The sequence below is a fragment of the Trachypithecus francoisi genome, unplaced genomic scaffold (assembly GCF_009764315.1).
Source record: "Trachypithecus francoisi isolate TF-2019V2 unplaced genomic scaffold, Tfra_2.0 Lachesis_group11, whole genome shotgun sequence".
Lineage (NCBI taxonomy): Eukaryota > Metazoa > Chordata > Mammalia > Primates > Cercopithecidae > Trachypithecus > Trachypithecus francoisi.
This window is the reverse complement of record NW_022681456.1, coordinates 120,566,633-120,583,563: the sequence shown is the minus strand read 5'-3', so window position 1 is coordinate 120,583,563 and position 16,931 is coordinate 120,566,633. Positions and strand designations below refer to the sequence as shown.

At 54.5% G+C, this 16,931-nt stretch overlaps 1 long non-coding RNA gene across 1 annotated transcript; it reads right to left on the bottom strand.

The window, feature by feature from the left end:
• Positions 1–7,941: 7,941 nt before the first annotated feature.
• LOC117090524 lies at positions 7,942–14,613 on the bottom strand. Its single transcript, XR_004440038.1, has 5 exons — positions 14,519–14,613; positions 13,149–13,288; positions 12,519–12,665; positions 10,520–10,678; positions 7,942–8,317 (listed from the first exon to the last, which is right to left on the bottom strand). It is a non-coding gene; the product is annotated as an uncharacterized LOC117090524 (long non-coding RNA).
• Between the last annotated feature and the right edge of the window lie 2,318 nt (positions 14,614–16,931).

Below are 16,931 nucleotides of genomic sequence, written 5' to 3'. Positions count from 1 at the left end.
CCTCTGCTACGGAGCCAACACAAACCCCAATTACAGCCACACAGACTCTCACACAGACTCTCATGCCTTGTTACCAATACACAGAACCATTTTCTTAAGTTGAAATACAGTAGCAGAACCTGAAGTCATGTGAACGTGTCCTCCGATCTTAAACTTGGAATTCACTTTTTATTACTATGCCTGCTAATTAGGAAAGCATATCAATTATACAGAATCTGAGAATGTATAATATACATTTATAACAGAAAAAACTTATTTAATACCCAGAACACATGGCTATGTTTTTCCCTCATGCCCCACCACTGTTTTCTTTGCTTGAAAGGGAAATGACACTTGAATATGGTTTCTAGTGACTGTTAGACTGGCATAGTTCTTCAGAGACAGAGGATGTAAAGCACTTGGAGAATTTGTTGAAGGTGATTTCCCAGTCGCTTCATTCAGGCTGCGGCCGCCTTCCCCTCTGGCCGCCTGCACCGTGGGACGTCTGAGGAGGTCCCTGTTTCATCCTCTGGAAATTCTGAAAAGGAAGGAGAGGAGGGCGTGCAGCGTGTGGTGCATTTGTGTTGGTCTTCCAGCTTTTATTTGGAGTCTCGGTTGCCTTGGTGGTTCCGCCTTTATGTCCCTAGTTCGTGGCTTCGTCCTTGTGTCTAACTCACAGGCAGACAGATGGAAAGGGAAGCTGTATTCAGCCAACAGCTTGATCTTATTCTCAAGGCTCAAATCGACTGGGTATTTGGAGACTTCTGTGCAAATGGGCATTTTGGTTTTTAAACATGGTGTTTTATTTGTACTTCAAATGGGTAACTGGTTCTCTTGGAAAAAATATAGCCATAAAGCTGGTTTTTTAAAAAAAAGAAAAAATGGGGAGGGGTGTGAGAGTGGCTTAGAAAGACACCAGTAATGGCAGGGCGTGTGACTTACGCCTGTAATTCCAGCACTTTGAGAGGACAAGGCAGGTGGATCCCCTGAGGTCAGGAGTTCGAGACCAGCCTGGCCAACATGGTGAAACCCGTCTGTACTGAAAATATGAAAATTAGCCGGCCATGGTGACAAGTACCTGTAATCCCAGCTACTTGGAGGCTGAGGCAGGAAAATCACTGTACCCGGGAGGAGGCAGAGGTTGCAGTGAACCAGATCACACCACTGCACTCCACCCTGGGCGACAGAACAAACTCCATCTCAAAAAAAAAAAAAAAAAAAAACACTCGGGTAATGGAAACCTGACTCCATCATCTGTGATGGAGATGGTGGATTATTTCACTTTTAGTGACAGGATGAATTGGATATGTTTGCAGTTTATTGATCTTGACAAGGGAAATGGTCAGAACCAAATGTGCCACCCAACTTTGGGCCTCGTGGTTGGCAGAAGACCCTGGCGGGCAACAGACTGGAGATTCGGAGACGAGGGGGGTATTCTCAGCCGTGATGCTATTGCAGTCACTGCTTCTGGACTCCTGCTGGAGAGAGCGGCCCCTTCGCCTTGCAGGCTTTGGTGCAGTGGAGACCTTAGGACCTGCCCTCCTGGCACACCTGTGGGTGTGGGGAGCAGTGCCAGGGCTGAGGCACAAGTGCTGAGCCCGGAACGGGGGACGGGAAGGCTGCACACACGGGCAGCAGCATCTGCTCCAGCAGGGAGGTTCCGCAAGAGGGCGGGGCTTTGGTTTTCCTCCTTGAATTTGGGTGGGGAGGGTGTCCTGGGGTGCTGTGCCTGCATTTGTGTTGCTCTGAGGTCAAGGTGTGGCCCCGAGTCCCTGTCCCAAATTGAGAGTTTGCCCATTTTCAGGTCAGATTTCCCTTGGATCCGGGCCTCTAGGAGTGGGGGGCATTCGAAGGGGGCACGAGCCTGGTGGATGCACGTCGGCCTCTTCCTCTCCCCCAGCTCCTGGGCTGTGTGTGTAAAGAGCTGCCCAGCAGAAATCGCCCTCCTGCCTGGTGTTTCATTCACCAGAAATCGTTCTCACTGTGGACTCTTGACTCAAACGTAATCCAAGAATGGAACGCGCTGTTGCTGGATGCCACACACAGCATCGGGAGCCTAGTTGGGGATTATATGATCTTACCCCACACCTTAAAAGTGAAGACTATAGTTGTCAGGCCTCTGAGCCCAAGCCAAGCCATCGCATCCCCTGTGACTTGCATGTATAGGCCCAGATGGCCTGAAGTAACTGAAGAATCACAAAAGAAGTGCAAATGCCCTGCCTCGACTTAACTGATGACATTCCTCCAAAAAAGAAGTGAAAATGGCTGGTCCTGCCTTAAACGATGATATTGTTTTGTGAAATTCCTTTTCGTGGCTCATCCTGCTCAAAAAGCTCCCCCACTGAGCACCTTGTGACCCCCACTCCTGCCCGCCAGAGAGCAACCCCCCTTTGACTGTAATTTTCCTTTACCTACCCAATCCTATAAAACGACCCAACACTTACCTCCTTCGCTGACTCTTTTCAGACTTAGCCCGCCTGCACTCAGGTGAAATAAACAACCATGTTGCTCTCACAAAGCCTGTTTGGGGTCTCTTCACACGGGCTTGTGTGATAATAGTAAGGAGATACTGAAGTCTTTGCCAGCTCCAAGAGCTTTTTCAGTTTGTGTCGGGCCATTTTAGGCAGAAGAAAAGCTTATTTAGAGAATCTTACAGAAATGTTTGGTGCAGCACCATCAACTCATGGAATAAATGTGTAACTTTCTGTGGCGGCCTCTGGAAAGAGATGCACTTAGAGTATACCCTGGCCTGCTCGCTACAAGAATCGGCCATGTCACCCACTTTCCGTGGGTCTGCAGGTGTGCATGGTCCATCGCCCTGCACTGTGGCGTGGAAGGAAAGATGATCTGGAGTGCTGGCGAGTTATTGGTGCAGTTGATGGGTGTTGCTTTCTACAGGTGAGAACATTTCTGTTGAATAAACATCTCATCAGGATGATGACTGTAAGATATGCAAGATATTTGAGTGTCATTTAGTAGTGTTTCTGGGTTCCTTCTGTTTAATCTGCTTTCTAGCACTATGTAAGTGAATACATGGAAAGTAAAAAACCCTTTGAACTTGTAGAGAGGTGGTGTTGTGTTGGAGCAGACTGTAGCCTCTGGCTCTGTTTCAAGATTGTAGGAAACTCTTGCTGGCATGGTCAGGGTGTAAATTATCTTGTTTAATCGAAATGTGAATGAGTCAAAGCTGGCGCCTGCATTGTTGATGAAATACCAGATTTTTAAAGGAACATGTTGGTATGCTGTAAGATACCAGCAAAGTTCCTCACTGAGGTTCGATGAGAGTTCAGAGGAGCTGGGCCCTATACTCGTGACCAGGGTTGTCTCTGGGAGCAGATGCTCAGGGTGGGCGTTAGTTACTTAGCCTTTCCAGAGCTGAGGAACAGCTCACTGTGGTGTTTTTAGAACCTGTATTTTGAGTCAGATTGTCCCACTTGACTCGAAGTTGCTGCGCAGTTTCAGACCTTTGCCTCACACTGTGCGCTAGTTTCTTGTCCCTGATAACTGCCTCGGTTGCCCTGGGCTGACATTCGAGCCTCGTCGTTCATGGACACAGGTTCCGTGGTGGGGCCCAGGCCGCGACTCCAGCTTGCACAGTTCCGTGCCTGTCACCATGGTTTATCACATCACTCCCGGGATCTCCCGTTTACAGGAAGAGTGTCCCTTTCTGTAGGCCCTGTGTGGTGTGGAAACCACCCTACCTACCTTTCTCCTGTTGAACTGTACCGTGAAGCTATTTCTGTTCTAGTCAACCGTCAGAATTTAAGGAACGGTGATTTATGTAACTTATCACATGCTTCTCAGCAGTTCTTCATGAATTTCATTCTGTTGTGAAATGATTGCAGTTTTCATGGCTATGCTGGTCTCACGTTGTGGCCCTTGGTAACTATCTTGAAACGAACTGCCTTCCCCAGTGTGTGTTAAGGTTTTGCCTGGGAGCTGTTGAGCCCTCGCCTCTGCTTAGGGCGGTGGCTTTGCTCTCCTGACAAGAGGAAGAATCTTATTTAGAGCACTTCTAATGTGGTTTTTGCTTCCAGACAGAATTACTTTTTTTCACAAAGAGACAGCCACTAAAGTCATAAATTATGCTCAGGATGGACACACGGGTCAGCTGACAGAGTGGAGTCCAGTACAGACCCAAAGACCAAAAGCAGTTCAGTGGAATTTGAGTCTTTTTAACAAATGGTGCTGGAATTATGGGACAGCCATATGCAAAAGAGTGAAAACAAGGAGAAATTTCTGTATGAAAATTAAGTGGACATGGCCCTGAATGTAAAATACCAAACTACAAAACTGTAGAAAGAAACGGAAAATGTTGAGACCTAGGGTTAGCGCTCTTAGCCATGATACCATGATCCATAATCAAGGAAGAAAACAAGTAGGTAAGACTCATCAACATTAAACTTTTAATATAAAAGACACTCCTAGAGAATTGAAGAGAACATTTTCTATAGATGGAGAGAAGATGTCTATGAACCATGCAGCGGCAAAGGACTCGTGTCAGAATGCACAGGACTCCCACGGCTCATGACAGAGAAGAAAACACCGACTTAAAAGCAGGCAGAGACCTGAAACAGAGTGCTTCGCTGAGAAGGATGAGAGGATGGCCCCGAGAGCATCTGAATGACCTTCAGCATGACTGGTTGCACCGAGATGTGCACGAAGCTACAGTGAATTGTTCACACCTCTGTTGTAGCACCTGACGTAAGGTCTTCCGACAGCCCCAGGTGCTGGTGAGGACAGGCATTCGGGAACTTGTGCGATGCTGGGGTTCAGCACGGTTCATCTCATGTAAAAGTTGTTACTCCCAGAAAGAAAGCCAGTGGATATAGAATTTTCTTTTCTATGCAGAAATTACTTTAAATTTGTTCTAACCTATCCTTTTCTTCCCCCATCTTAGTGTCTAGTAACTTCCTGCAGGTAACACACATCTTAGGAGAGCGCTGTTTTTCAGTTGCTGTTGGCTCTCATGTGACTTTGTGGTGACTGAGGTTCTGCCGTTCTGCCCAAGATCATGCCACTGCATTCCAGTTTGGGCAACAGAGCGAGACTCCATCTCAAAAACTATATATATATGGCTGCTCCATAGGCAGAGTGGCCCCAAAGGCTGCTCGTTGGCCATTTTCATGGTTATTTCTTGATCATACGCTAAACAAGGGTTGGACTATTCATGAGTGTTCCAGGAAAGGGGTGGGCAATTCCCAGAACTGAGAGTTTCTGCCCTTCCTTTTGAGACCATGTAGGGTAACCTCCACATGTTGCCATGGCATCTGTAAACTGTCATGAAGCTGGTGGGAGTGTCTTTTAGTAGCTAATGCATTATAATTAACACACATAATGAGCTGTGAGGACAATTAGAGGTCACTCTCTGGCCATTTGGGTTTGGTGGGCTTGGCTGGCTCTCGTACTGCACCCGCTTTATCAGCAAGGTCTTTATGACCTGTGCCTTATGCCGACCTCCTATCTCATCCTGTGACTAAGAATGCTAGCCTCCTGGGAATGTGGCCCAGCAGGTCTCGGCCTCCTTTACCCAGCCCCCATTCAAGAAGGAGTCGCTCTGGTTCCCAAGCCTCTGACAAGTTGGCCTGGGTTGAGTGTTCTCTAGTGTGTGGTTGTGGAGCTGTTCCTAGGAGTAAGAGGTATTGGCAGTAGGAAATAGGCCTCTATAGCCCTGGGGCTGCCTCTCTGCCCCAGTAGGTCGGCCTCATTTTAGTGGTGACCAAACTGGGCGTCAGCGAAATCAAATCCCTCACCCCGAACCCCCAGACTGTGCGTGGTGGGCTGGGGTTTGAATGTGCGGATTGAAGACCATCATCTCCTCTGGTCCCCAGGCTCTGCTGCCCAAGAGGAACAGGATCCCAGGATCCAGGCCCCTCATGGCACCAGCCAGGGTGGGTGGAGATGGAGAGGCACAGATCCAAAGCCCCCGGACTCTGAGGCAGGTCGGGGGCCGAGAGCAACCCGGACCGGCGGACCCCACCCCGAGAAGAATGGCTGCAGGCCCGGCCCAGCGGGCAGGAGGTCTGTGTCCTCAGTAAACGTGAGGGCGCTTCCCGCTGCTCCAGCCAGGCCCAGCCATCTTCATGTTTCCAATCATGCGGCCTCCAGTTCCCAAGCCCAACCCACAGAGACAGCGATCTGGGGTCAACTTGAGGTTTGTCAGCAGCTCTGACCCGCTGCTCCCCGCCAGCCCCGCGGCCGGTTCTAGGAAGCTCTCTGCTGCCCCCTGGTGGGCAGGCTCGGGGCAGGGCTCTGGCTGCAAGCATGGGGCTCCCCTTTGGCGCTCCCAGAACCTCCCGGCTCCGTCACCTCTATTGGGTGGAAAACCAACCTAGGACTGAACCAGCAGATGGGTGCCTGATTCCTTATCAGAGCTCTGCCCACTGGCAAGTCTCTCTCCGGGCCTCAGTTTCCCCTTCCATTAAACGAGGGGCTTGGGGGATACCAAGGAGGGGTAACTGCTTAGTGAGGATGGGAGGTTTCTTCTGGGGAGGTGAACACATTTTGAAACTAGATGGCGTGAGTGGCTGCACAGGACTGAAGGCACAAATGCCACCACATGGTTCGCGTTGAAATAGTTAATTACACGCGATGTGAATATCACTTCATTTAAAGTGTTTAAAAGAGGGGCCTGGGAGAGTGCAGTGTATGTGAGAATCACTTGGGACACCCAGTCTGAACCTCGGTTTCCTTGCTGTAAACTGGCAAAGAGACGTGTGAGCTGTGTTCCTGGGGCAAGAGATTCCAAGAAGGAAAACCTGGGATTCTGGGACTGAGATGAGGGCCAGGGGCCAGAAGGGGAGGAGTACGTGGGGACGGCTGGGGGGCAGCCCAGATAAGGCTTTTAACGAGCTGGGCAGCAGCGTCTACACAGGGTCTGTGTAGATCCCTGCATCTCACTTCCTGCAGGGCTGACCAGGCTCGGCCCAGCCAAGTCTGGGAGCAGGAGACATGAGTGAGGGATCCCGGGGCCACCCTCACTGGCCTGTGGCTCTCTGACACCACAAGAGAGGATCAGGAGCTGACCTTGGGTTCTAATGGGGGACACCTTCCTGGCTGCAGGCTGGCAGGGTGGTGTGGTGGTCAGTGTACTGGGCTCTGCATCTCTGCCCCTATCTGCTGTGTGACGGTGGGCCAGACGCCTAATCTCTCTGCGCCTCTATTTCTTCAATGGTGAACAGGGGCACTAGCAGCCCCCACATCCAGGCACAGTGGCCTGAAGGTTAAAGGCAAGGGCGGCACGAGACCTACAGCAAAATCTCTGAGCAGGGAGCTGCCAGGGAGTTCCACACACCATCTCCCCTCTGGCCGCCGAGGAAACCGAGACACATGGTGACCTGGCCTAGGTCTGTGGGCTCAGGGTCCTTCTCATCACCAAGATCAGAGGGCTGCCACCAGGGAAGGAGCTGGCCCCTAGACACCGCCCAGGAAGCACACAGGGAAGGATGCCTTGGGGACTTCGGTATGTCATTGCAAAAAAAAAAGTCATTGCAAAAAAAAAAAAAACACCTTTATTGCTATTTGACCCCTGCTTTCATGCCTCTATTTCCCAGAAAATGAGCCACGGGAGACACCAGGAGAGGCAGGAGCGCATCCTCCCCGCACAAAACCCACTCCCTCGGATGCTGTCCTCAGCGAGGGTGGCTGGGGGCCAACCAGGGGGCCCACCCGCAGAGTGGCCGAGGAGGCAGGTTGACCTGCAGACGTTGAGCTCTGTGGCGAAGGTCCTGGCCTTCTGGTAGAAGAGGAGCGAGTTCTGGCGGTCCAGGAGGAAGTTGTGGGGAGATGGTGGCCAGCCGCGTGTAGATCTTCAGCTGTGCCCTCTTGTTGCCCAGGCGCACGGCAGCTGCCAGTACCAGCTGGTAGTACCGGCTGCATCAAAACGGTCCTGAAGGGGACAGGCCATGCTCAGCAAAAGGGGGACTCAGAGTCTGTCTTCTAGAGACCGTTCCGTCTCCAGCTTTCCACATGTCCAGTCAATCTGGCTCACCCCATGAGCCCTGAAGCCTGTGACACTGCTGTGGTCTCAGCTGTAGGAGGTGGGGACAACCCTGACACCCCCTGAATACTCTGTCCCTACGCCCCCACTCACATCAAGCCTCCTGCCCCAGTCCCATCCTCTCGGCAGGCAGTGGCTGCTTTCCCCATGGGCTGTCAGGGCAGATCCTGCCTGCTCAGAGTTCCATGCAGGACTGGTGGCTCCAAGCCACAGCAGGGGCACACCGTTGAGTGACCCTGGCTTCCCTCTGGCCCCTATCCTTGCTGACCATTTCCAGGCCCTCCACGGGCCAGGCCAGGTACAAAACCATCTCACAGGTGTCCTCTCTGGCAATGTTCCCTGAAATAGTGATGGTGTGTCACTCCCCAGACATCTACTCCCGTTTTCAATGCATCTCTGGCTCAAACTCACCATCCCTGGGTTGGCCTCCCAGACCTCCTCCTTGACCCTCCCATCCCCCACCCGGCTTCTCCCCAGGCACCTCCTCCACATGGGGGGGTCACCCAAGAGACCTAAGATTTGTACCTGACCTGTCCCCCTTGACCATCTCAAGATGGCTCCCAGGGCCAAGGACAAAGTCCAAGATGCAGCAGTCCATTCCCTCACTGCCCCACCCCACATGGAGCAGGGGCCTGAGAAGGCCCCGAGTCCCCGTCCAGTCGAACACTGGACTCTGCTGGGTGCATGGCTGAGCCTAATGTCCTATATCCCAATCTGAGGGACCTGGGAGTGAACACTGACCACACAGGGTGGCCCAGGCTGTGGCAAAGGGAAGCCCAGGATCCTGTGGGGGACCCAGGAGGCCCCAGACTCAGCCAGGGGTGGGAGGCAAGGGGTTCCTAAAGGGGTGGAGGCATCCCACCTAAACAGGAAGGAGCCAGCCAAAGCATGTGTCTGTGGTGCGTGTTGTGTGCCTGTGTGTGCGTGCGCCTGGTGTGTGTCCTCCAGGAAGGAGTTGCTCAGTGCAGGCAGGCATATGCTGAGTGTGCATGTCCCTGTGTGTGTGCGCCTGTGTGCATTTGCCTGTGCATTCCATGTGCCTCTAGTGTGTGCAGCAGCTACTGAGTGGTCAGGCTCAGTCAGGACACACCTAATCCACCCTATTGCAGGGCTCACTCTCATGTGTAGACTAAAGGGGACCCCCATTTTAGAGGTAATCGGCAAGGATGTCCATTTACCCCTGCCTCTGCCAGCCTTCCAGGCCCCATCCAGCCCGGCTTTCTCTCCCCCTCCTCTGGGCCCTGGGTCCACAGCCTCCTATACAAGGAGGAGGGCGTGGCCTTGGAAAGACAGCCTCCCTTGGGAATTCTGAGAGGGCCTCCCTGTGGGAAGCTGGCCTGCGCTGACAACATGGTGACGATGAGGCCCAGAGAGCTGTGCATAGGAAGGAGGTGAAGGAGGTCTCTGCCCCTCGACCCCAACCGTGCACATTGGCCTTTCAGGTACTGCTTGGCCCTTTCCTTCTTCCTGGGCAGGCAGAGTGGGCGCAGGCTTAACCAAGAGAAAGGCTCCTGGGAGGCCCGTCATGGATCCCAGGTGAGCCCCTGAGCAGTGAGCAGCGTCCCTCTGGGCCTGACACCTGGCACCTCCCTGTCTGGCTGGGATTGGGAGGCCACAGGGACTGCTTCTGAGCACCAGGTGTCGCCAGCACTGGGCGGGGGCATCCCGGGCAGCCCAGGCCTGTGGTGGGCGATACGGGGCGGGTTCTTAGGGCACCCCAGCTCCTCATGTTGTTCTAAGGCCCCAAGATCTCGGTCCCGGACTGGAGCGCCCTGGCCCCTGAGCCCATAAGGAGTACTGATGCGGTGCCGGTGCGATGCTGAGGAAGGGTGGAGACACCCCAGGTCTGAGTCTGCCAGTCCCAGCTTTCCACTCTTGCAGGGCGGGGGCAGAGGGAGCACCGGTCCCAGCACCTCCCCTCGAGACAGACTGACACCCAGCAAGGCCTCTGGCTGGCTGGCTGGGGCCCCGCCCCACTGCACCTGTCCTGTGCTGGGGTTTCCCTGTCTGTGAAGCAGATGGTAAGATACCGGCCCCACCCCACCCTCCTGGGTGATGTGAAGATGCACGGTGTCTCGGGACTCCAGAAAGTGCAGGCTGGCACCCTGGGCAGGCTTCCTAGAGGAGGCGCCGGGATTGGGTTGGATCTTGCAATGTGGATTCAACGTGAGGATGATGCTGTCCTCTGAAACGTCCTTCCTGACCCTGTTTTGTTAAATGCAACTTGACACTTGACAACACTCAGCTTTGGTGTCGCCTCCTCCAGGAGGGCCCCCTGACTACAATCCCGCTTACCTAGAGGCCACCATGCCCACGCATGTGTCAACCTCCCAGGCTGAGACTGAGTTCTTGAGGGTGGGGCCTGGCCAGCTTGGGAGCTGGGTTGTATCTGCTACCTTGCCGCTCCTCCGCCAGGTGCAGAGCTCCAGGGAGGCCACTGGGCCATTCCTAAGGAAGGCTGGAACCCAGACCCCTGGGGTCTGTGGAGATCCCACTCCAAGGGGGCCGGGAACACCCAGAGGCCCTGCCCTCCCCACCCACCTTCAGGTCGTAGATGATGTCACGAGCACCAGTACACCTTCACGTAGTAGAGGGTCTCCTCGTCAAACTCCAGTGGGGAGTTGCAGAGTGACAGGGCCTTGAGGTAGAGCTCTGCCAGCTTGCCATGGGCCAGCCGGTGGTAGGCGATGCGCTCGTTCCCTGAGGTGCAGGCCAAAGGGGCAGGTGTGAGGACGTGTCTCCCTGGGGTAGGCAGGCACAGGCCCCTTAGGAGCAGGTATGCAGACCCCGGGCAGCACCTGGCTTGCCTCTAGGCACCTGCAGTCACCTGGGCAGCTCTGGCCAGTCCCTTCCGGGGTCCCAGACTCACTTTCCCATCTGTAAAGCAGAACTAATAAGGCCTGCCCTGTCTACTGTGAGGCTTTGGCAAAGTTGGACTGGATGGCCCAGCTCTGTCCTACACATAGCCACCTGCCTTGCTCACTGGTTTTTAACCAGGGGAGCCCAGAACCAATGCTCTAGGTGCTCCAGGCAACTCACAGACGTGACATCTGACCTCCTGGGTGTGTCATGATCAGAGGCTCCTACCTTGGGGAATCACTGCGTGCCTGAGCTCCAGGTTCCCCCACAGATGCATAAACCCACCTAGGCTGTCTCCGATGTCCTCCCCTTTTCAGGGCGGGTGCCGTGGAGCCTGCATTCAATGCATTCCCACACAGCTGCACACCTGTGTATCTGGGCCCTGGGGCACAAGGCGCTGGGGCATGCGGCCTGAGCAGGGCTCCCTGTCTCTGGAGGAAGACAGACGACCCTGGCACAGCACCAGGGGATGCCTGGCCTTAAGGGCAGGCTGCTGGAAGGGGAAATGGGACTTCATCAGCCAGAGAGCCATGTGGTTGATGAGGGGGGGAAGGGCACAAGAGAAAGGGAATGTGCCACTCAGCTGGCACATACAAGGACCAACGAGATGCCTGGCATGTCTGGAAGGCAGAGGGCACACTGGGCAGCCTTGTGGTCAGCAGCGGGAAGAGGCAGAGGAAGCAGAGCTCAGCAAGGCAGGGAGCTCCGCCCTGCGTGAGAGACCTCAGGTTTGTCCCCACGGCCGGACGGGGAAGCCAGCTGGGCAGATCTGCCTGCCTGGACAGGAGACCAGGAAAATCCAGCAGCTGTTTCAGCTCTGCCCTGAAGACCTGGAGGCTGGGCTCTGGCAAAGTGTGGGTCCTGGCAGGGTGGGGGCTCAGGGGACTTACCCAGGGTGATGCTGAGTGCTAGGGCATGTGGGCAAACTCCAAGCCCTCCTGGGGTGCCACCAGCTTGGCATAGCCTCAGCTCTGCCTTGCGGTTGCCCGTAGTCACTGCAGGGGCAGGGTCGGTCCCACCACACAGGCAGGTGGGGTCAGGCTTCCCGCAGAACCCACCTTGCCCAGCACCTCCTCAGAGCTCCAACATGTCCTTGGAGCTTCCCATGCCCAGCTACCCTGGATCTCGACACAGCTCTGTGCTCTGGGATAACACACGGTTCAGACACCAAGTTGGGGGCTGAAGAGTTGCCTAAGGCCCATCCAACTACACCCGGCAGCCTCAGACCGGCCTCTCCCACCAGGGCACCGGGGTCTGGGGGGAGCCAGCACTCTTGGCTAAAAAACACATGGATCTGTGCCCAGGCTGAGCCACACTGTGAGCTCAGAGCAAGGGAGAAGCTGTCCCCGCTTCGGGGTGCATGCAGAACGGGTCCTGGGCCTCCCACTGACATGCTGTGTGTCCTTTGACATGTCCTGCGCCTCTCTGAGCCTCAGTTTCCTCATCTGTAAGATGGGGACAAGACTTCCCGCTCATGGTTGCTGAGATCATCAGGTGAAGGGTAAGGCCATTGCCATGTCCAGGCCCCAAGCGTTTGTCCCGGGCAGGGGGCACAGTCAATATCGTTCCCAGTGAGACCACTAGGAAACTAAGCATGTGCATGGGTGGGCCTGCCTCCAGGTGGGAGACCTCTGCCTGCCACACCTGTGCCTCAGCCCTCCAGGTGCCCCCTGAGGGCCACCCACATCAGCCCACAGACCAGCTCACCTGGGGTAGAAGACACGGCTTTCTCCCGCTCCCAGGCCCCATTGACGATGTCTCCAGCCGCCTCAAGCAGCTCCAGCCCGAGGTTGGGGTTGCCTGTGTACAGGGCCACATTCTGTGCCACCTGAAAGGAGGCAGACATTCCCTCAGGACCCACAGCTGAGGTGGCCACGCCCACCTTCACCAGCCTCCTTCGTCTCACACACTGCAGGTACACCTGAGCATTTTCAGACCTGTGCATTGGGGCTGCCCCCACCACTGGCATGAGGACAGTGAATGATGACCTGAGTGCAGGAGGTGACTGAGCAGCTGCCGCCCAGAGCCCGACACTGTGAATCCTACCACCAGGGCTAGCCTAGCCCACTCTTCCTGCACTCAAATTAGTCTCTGCGGCCCCAATTGCTGGGAGCCCATTTCCTGGCTCCTTTCTGCGTTGCCACATCCCTGCCACAGCTCAGGGCCGAACGAACAGTGTTTGTGGGTGGGCCTGGTCCCCTCTTGGACATGAGCTCTTGATCCCTCTCCTCAGCTCAAGGAGGTATACAGCAGTGCTCCATAATGAAAGCTTCACCAGGTTCGTGGGCTCACAGTTTGTTCCAGATCATACTGTGTTTGGGAAAGCCTCTGAAGACAGCCGCTACAATAGATGCATTTTGTAAGGAGATGTGCCACGTGTCGCTTGGAGCAGGTTTTCTGTGTGTTAACTGAGTGGCCACGCCTCTGCCCTCAGGGAGAAGATGCTGGCCACTGGGGGAGGATATGAGGGAACCAGTTGGAGGGAAAAGGCATACACACAGATGCTCAGCAGTGGCTTAGGAATGAGTGGGTGGATAGACGGATGGATGAATGGATCAGCAGATGTATAGACACGGATGGATGGGTGGTGGATAGATGGATGCATGGAGGACGGACAGACGAATAGACATGAATTGGTGGGTGGGTGGTTAGAATATGTATGTGGGTAGATGATGTATGTACATATGGATGGATGGGTGGATAGACAAATGTATGATAAACAAATGGACAGATGAAGGATGTATTAATAGGTAGATTGTGGGTGGATGGATGAATGATGGATGCGTGAAAGGATGGATGATGTATGGATGGGAGGATGAACAGGTGAATGGATGTTTGATGGATGAATGAACGGATGGGTGGATGAATGATGGATGGATGAAAGGATGAACAGGTGAATGGATGGATGACGGAAGGAAGGATGAACAGGAGGTGAGTGGATGATGGAAAGATGGATGGACAGATGAACAGGGGGATGGTGGGTTAATGGATTATAAAATGCATGAAGGATGGATGAAGGAATGATGAAAGATGGATAGAGATGGATGAATGATGGATAGATGAAGGATGAACAGGAGGTGATGAGATGAATGGATGAACAGGTGAATGGATGATGGAAGGAAGGATGAACAGGTGAATGGATGGTTGATGGATGGATGAACAGGAGGTGAGTGGATGGAAAGATGGAGGACGGATGAACAGGTGGATGGTGGGTTAAGGATGGATTGTAAAAATGCATGAAGGATGGACGAATGGATGGACGATGGATGAATGGAATGAACAGATGGATAGATGATAGAAGGATGAGCAGGTGAGGAGATGGAGGATGGAAGGACGGGTGAATGGATGAATGATAAAAGGATGGAAGATGGATAGAAGGATCAACAGCTGAATGGATGGATAATGGAAAGATGGATGAACAGGTGAATGGATGGACGAACAGTGCACAGATGGATGGATGAGGAAGGAGGATGGACGGATGGATGGATAAATGATGGACAGGTAAACAGATGATGGAAGGATGAATGTATGGTGGATGGACAGTGGATGGGATAGAAGGTGAATAGATGGATATAAAAGGATGAAGGATGGATGGATGGAATGATGAACGGGTAATAGATGATGGATGGATGGACAGAGAGTGAACAGCACAGGGGCCCTCCTGCATCCCTTGCCACTCACCTGGATGTACAGGTCCACCAGCTTGCTCTGCTGCAGGAGATGTAATAGATCTTCCCTGCTTGCAGCCAGGCATGTGCCGCTGCCTCTTTCTTCTGGAGGTCGATGAAAATCCCCAGACTTTTTTCGTGTAGTCCAAAGCGGATTGTAGGCCCGGAATCAGACACAGGTGTCAGAAAGAGGGCTCTCATCCCCTGGAACCAGTCTGCCTTTCCCGTGTGTCTGGGTGACAGATGAATCTGGGATGTGGGGACTGGGAATGGCCCTCTTGTGTGTGCAGTGTTTGTCCTCCCAGACTGCTGGGAGGGCCAGGGTGAACACATGGCATGGAAAAGATGAAGGACATCCTTCTGAGGGAATCGAGCATCATGCTGCCTTGTGGCAGGAGGAGTGGTAGTCCATCTCCCTGCCTCCCAGACATGGCCTGTGTCTTCTCCAGACGCACGAGGAGATGTTAGTATTCAGAGGCTAGGCCGAGGTCTCAGATGTGCCGGCACCACAGTCACACGGACGCCTGTCTGCATAGCTTGGTGGCCCTGCCCCAAGAGCTTCTGGCTCCACAGGCTTGGGGCAGGCCCTAGAACTCCCACTTGCCACAAGCTCCTAGGTGACATGGATGCTGCTCTGCTGGTCAGGCACCACACTTTGAGAGAAGCATGGCTCTAGCACACTGGCCCATTTTCCTTTGTGAACCTGAGGCCAAAACTGGAGTCAGTCTCCCAGGTCCCCATGGAATCTGGCTCCTTCCCTGCTCTATCAGTAAGTCCGAAACTCGAGGGGTGTAACTGCAGCAATGTCACCGGGCCCTTTGAGTGGGGGGCCAGGGCCATGGTTACCCCACAGGTCAGGATACTCGGGAAAGCCGAGTGGGCACATGAGACGTGAGACCTTGAAACCCTGCCCCAGGGAAGCAGGTGTCACAACTGGCTCTGTCTTCTGTGGAGAGAAGCCACAGGGGCTGCTGTGGTCCATTAAGGGGACAGATGAAGGCCAGGAGTGAAGACACAGGGCAGGCACAGGTCAGATGACGAAAGCCACCATAGTAAGAACAGCCCAGAGTGCACGTTACTGCCTCTGCTGGGGTTGAGATGACCTTTGGGGAGGTGGCAGGCAGGGATGGAAGACGTGTCACCCACAAGGGAGGCTCAGCTGGGACTCACGGGCCATCCACAGCCCTGGGACGACCCCAGGCCCAGCAGCTCAAAGAATCTGATGCCAAGGAACCAAATGATCCCAAGGACAGGGGCTGTTGGGGCCCTGGGCCAGCTTCCCTGTGCCCCCTGCCCTGCTCCCCCGCCCCCTTTGCACCCCTCCCCGCAGTGGGGGCTGGGGCTCTGGGTTCCTGGAAGGTCTTCTTTCAGTCAGAGAATGCCCCTGGGGAAGAAGCCTGGGTCTGAAACCCCACCCCTCCTTGGGCAGATGTGTGGGACCGGGGCCCTTCACACGGTCCTTTCCAAAATCTCATCCCTCCTAGGGCCAGGAGTGGGTGCCAGGCCTGTGCTGGGAAATGGGCAGATTTGGCCACAGCCCTAGGGCTCTGGACCAGGCCACAGGAGGCACCTCTGAGTGGTCTCACTATGCCATGATGTCCATCCTGGGAGGATGGACAAAGCGCTGCAGGGCAGAGGGGACCACAACAGTATCCTTGTCTGGCCATTTCCCTAGACTCAACTTCCTCATCTATCCTCTGCGGCCTAGATTCGGACAGCCTGCCCACCTACCGTCCGTTCACTGCTCAGTCTGCAGTGACTGTTCTATAGCACTCCATGGCTCCCAGTGCTCTTGGGGGGAAGGCCAAGCCACAGCCTGAGGCCCCAGGCCCTGCTTAGCTCTCCAGCAGAGCTTCTCACCATCCAGCACCCAACCCCCCCACTCCCAACTCTGCACTCCCTGCGTAAGCCCGGCTCACTCAATCCCACTCATCCCGCTCACACTCCCGCTCAATCACCCCCATCACTCACCACCACTCACACCCCACTCATCCCCGCTCACTCACCCTCACCAGCTCACCCCTGGGCCTTCACACAGGCTACACCACCAGCCCCTCTCCACCACCACCTATTACTTGACTAAATCCTCTCAACCCTCTGGTCCCAGACTAAAGAGGCTTCCCTAACCCGGGGCCAAGTGCTGCCCCGCCATCACGCCACTCACCCTTTTGTGGCTTTTCTGGCCTGAAGCTCACATTCCCACGTTCAGCCACTGCCACCCGAGGACCCCACAAACCCCATTTGTGGGTGGGGCCTGGCACACTCTGCACAACGAGCTGCTTTTGCATGAATTGCTCTGCAGCTTTGGGCAATCATCTGCCCGTGTCCTCTGTGAAGTGGGATGGCAGCCTTGCACAGGCTGCCAAGATACCAAGCAGGTAACACGGGCACAAGGGACGGCGTTCAGGGCTGGCTCATGGAGGGGC